Below are 4,055 nucleotides of genomic sequence, written 5' to 3' on the forward strand. Positions count from 1 at the left end.
TGATATATTCAATAATTTAATTCTTCAGATGAACTCATGGATATTTATTTTAGACTTGAGGTTATGCACTGATTAGAAAATGAGTTTACTTATGTATAGTTTTTTTTTTCAATGTGAACTTCAGCTCTTTTGAGTTCTTTCAAATCATTCTTGAATTCTTCTTACATATGTTTTTGTTTGTTTGTTTTTTGGGTGACACACCTGGTGACACTCAGGTGTTACTCCTGGCTATGCCCTAAGAAATCGCTCCTGGGTTGGGAGACTATATGGGATGCCTGTGCAAGGCAGATGCCCTACAACTTGCACCACCTCTCCTGCCAGTTACATACCTTTTTTATATTTTAAAATATACCTTACTTTCTCAAAAGAATAATATCTCAGCTCACCTTGTCTTAACATTGTATTCATTTATCCTAGGACTTCTAATTACTTTCTTCAGAAAATGGGCTTAAAAGACAAGATGTTTTAAGAATTTTACTGCCAATATTTGTTTCTAGGCTTTTGCAGTTGAAACATGTATATTAAATCAAGTTTCTATATAACACTGTATTCACCAGTGTATAAAATATTCATACAAAACTGTGTAAATAACAAGAAATTGGCTTGCTGGATAGAATAAGACTACATTTTGCTTTCAAAGAAACTAAAACTGTATTCAATTTGGTTATATATTTTGCCTTCCTCCAGCAGTGAATGTGAGTCCTGTGATTCTGCATACTCTCCAATTATTGTTACTGTCCTTCCACTTTTGAACAAATGACTAGTACTTTATAAATGTTAATTTATATTTCTCTCTTGATCTATGATGCAAATTATAATTTCTATTATTCTATTTATTTATTTTGGTGTTGATACTCAGGCAATACGTCTGGCTTTCTAATCATGGACATCTATTGGCAGTGCTCAGGGGACTTTATGTAGTATCAGAGATCAGGTGTCAGTACATGCACATCAAGTTTCTTAACCCTACATTGTCTCTTTGTCCTCTTTCATTCTTATTTTCCATGTAGACATCTTCTTTGCTGATAGAGCTGTTTAGATTATTTTCCAGATTTCACTTGGGTTTCTTATTTTGTAATGCAAGGCTTAGTAGTTATTTTATTACCTTGGATTCCTTTTCATATCATATCATATAGTTTGTAAAAAATTCTCTACTATTCTGACTTATGACTTCTTTTCTCAACATGATTTTAGTATCTCAACACTCTTTTAGTAAAGCTGGGGTTATAGTTTTTTTTTTCCATAGGCAGCCCTCTTCCAGTTGTGGGGTGACCCCCAGCCCTCAGGAGGCAGCTACGCTGCTGCACCCCTCCTCCCCCAGCAGACCCCTCAGGTGGATGCATCATGGGCAGCAGGAACAGGGCCTTCAGCTTGCTCCCCAGGCTGGCAATCTCGGGGTCCTGGGCTTCATACGACTTCACCAAGCTGGCAAACTTAAGGACTCCTTCCCCATCGCAGCTGAAATCATAGGCTTTGATAACCTGCTGGATCTGTGTAGGCACAGGCAGCACGAACTCCAGCATCTTGCCCACGTCATTGCATGCATTTTCCCTGGCCTTGTCCATGAGCGAGGCATTCTCCGGGCCGAGAAGGCCTGGATCACCTGGGCCAGGACCACCTTGGCCTGCTCAGTGCTCAGGGCCGCCGGCAGATGTCATGGGGGTAACAAAGGCTGACACTACACTGCACAGGCACATGCAGGGATGAACTCGAGAAAACAAAAAGGCTCAGGAAGTGTTAGTCCAATCCCAAACCCCATATCACTAAATGGAAATCAGAAGAGGTATCGTCCTTTGAACTGTGAAAAATAAGAGCACCAACAACAGAAAACTGACTTTGACAACCATGACTGAACAGAACCTACCTTGGGACCAATCAGGAAAACCTTACCCTAGGCTGTAGCCCAGGACTCCAACAACAACAACAACAACAACACAACAACAAGATGTCTTTTTGCAGAGGCCCAACTTGGACAACAGAGACAGAGCAGAACCTTTGGATCCATAATATCCTAGGCTTCGGGACTGAATGAAAACAGGGAGCAAGTGTTACAGAAGACTGAGCACAACACGATGATGGATAGGAACCTCTAGAATCATAAAGACCCTAACCTAGACCCTGACCTAAAACCTGCGCAAATACCAAGATCGCTAGCTACAGTGGCTTGATTTTCTCACACACAACTAAGAGGAAAGTTTCCTTTACCACAATAAAGCCTTTGGGATGTGGTAATGAGTATATATGGAGCCAGGGGTTGATCCCATGATGGTATGTTTCAAGGATGGAGAAACCCTGAATCCCTTAGGCCACGGGAATTCTCTTTCTTCCCCAATGCTTACTGTGCCTATGCGAGAAAAAAAAAAGTGGTGGGAAAGCCAAACCCTGCCACTCCAGCACCCCTATTTTTTCTTGTTTTGTTTTGATTTGTTAGTTTTTTACTTTATTTTCCTTCTCTTTTTTCTTCCACTTTTCTCTTTCTTTTTTATTCTTGTGGTTATTATTTGGTGATTTATTTTTATTTTTATTTGCCGGGTGCATTTTTTTCTTTGTTCTTCCATTTTTCCTATCTTTCTTTTTTTGGTAGTTGTTACCAATTTTTTTTCTCCCTTTTTTCTTATCCTTTTTATCTCCAATGACGGTGGAATGGATGCTCAATCTACAACGAGCTGTAAAGTGGAGACCAGTTGCACTAGCATTCTGGGGGTAACGGAGGGAGATATATGATACATGCTGGGAACAGGAGTGGAGGGAGGACAGCACTGGTGGTGGGAATGCCCCTCATTCATTGTCACTATGTACCATAAATGATGCAGTGAAAGATTTGTAATGCACTTTGGTCACAATAAAATTTAAAAAAAAAAAAATTCAGCCACTCTCTAGCTCCCAAGCACATTCAAATGCTGAGATGCTTTAAGTCAGTGCTTCTCAATTATTTTCTGTCATGCCCCCCCCAGGAAGAAAACTTTTTTCCCACCCCCAGTGCAACTGTGAAAATTTTTAATCTGCAAATTATATAAAATAATTTGCGCTGATTTTTTAATCAGAAGTGATGTCTGGATTAATGGCTCCAATGAGCACGTTTTGCAATGCATAGTTTTTCGAAGTGGGTTCGAAGCAGGACACATCAACTCTCAGCTCCAGAGACATATAGAGACATAAACATGGGGCATAGCTTGTTATGACAGTGTTTGCCCAGGTCAAACCCGTCCCCCTTTAAGGAGCCTCACGCCCCTTCTGGGATGCATGTCCCATTATTTGAGAACCACTGCTTTAAGTGTACAGTAGCTTGCAAACACAGCTTGATCATTAGCAAGAAATAAGCTTGGCCTGTCATTGGATATAGTAGAAGTAGGGGGGCCTTCTGGTGACCAGAAGGCCTGCTGGACAAATTATAAAAAAGCTGTAACACTAGGGGTTATAGATTCTAACCAAATCAAAATACCTACTCTTTTTTTTTATCACTCTTGTTAATAGTTTTGTATTAAAAAATTCCTCCTTAGCAAACCTTCTTTAAATCTTAACAGGGAAATCCTGTTAAGGAGACATACCCTTGGAATGCATGATGATCTAACCACCCACTCCCTACAAGAATACAGCTAAATTGTTTCTAATGCCTGTATGAGTTCACACACCTCAGATTGAAATGACTATTTAAGTATTCTTCACCATTATGGCAGCAGATGCTTTTATCCAGACAGCCAGAGTCTGCCGGGGACAGATCAGATACCTGTTTCTCCAGATTTCATGGTAGTTTGATGATTTGCCTTTGCAACCTCACTTATCTAATGGCTGCAGAGAGGCCAGAGATTTTCATTTGTGTTGGGCTTTTTATTGTTGAGAAAATTCAAGACATTTTCCAACCTTTTTGAATGTCAAGGCTGAAGCCGAAGGTCAGAAGCATTTCTTGTGTATAAGTTATAGCTCAATAAATTTTATTTAAGAAGAAAAAGATATGCTAAAACCTATTATTACTCAGCTGTATAGTATATCCCTTTGCAGAAATATCTCAAATGAAAACTAATGCATATGAAATCACTTCTGAATATGAATTCCTT

At 39.6% G+C, this 4,055-nt stretch overlaps 1 non-coding gene and 1 pseudogene across 1 annotated transcript; both read right to left on the minus strand.

The window, feature by feature from the left end:
* Window positions 1-1,190: 1,190 nt before the first annotated feature.
* On the minus strand, window positions 1,191-1,654 carry LOC126004315 (protein C10-like; annotated as a pseudogene).
* A 1,698-nt stretch (window positions 1,655-3,352) lies between these two features.
* On the minus strand, window positions 3,353-3,411 carry LOC126004946 (U7 small nuclear RNA). Its single transcript, XR_007494149.1, has one exon. It is a non-coding gene; the product is annotated as a U7 small nuclear RNA (small nuclear RNA).
* Between the last annotated feature and the right edge of the window lie 644 nt (window positions 3,412-4,055).

Source organism: Suncus etruscus, chromosome 3 (genome assembly GCF_024139225.1).
Source record: "Suncus etruscus isolate mSunEtr1 chromosome 3, mSunEtr1.pri.cur, whole genome shotgun sequence".
In the NCBI taxonomy this organism is placed as follows: domain Eukaryota; kingdom Metazoa; phylum Chordata; class Mammalia; order Eulipotyphla; family Soricidae; genus Suncus; species Suncus etruscus.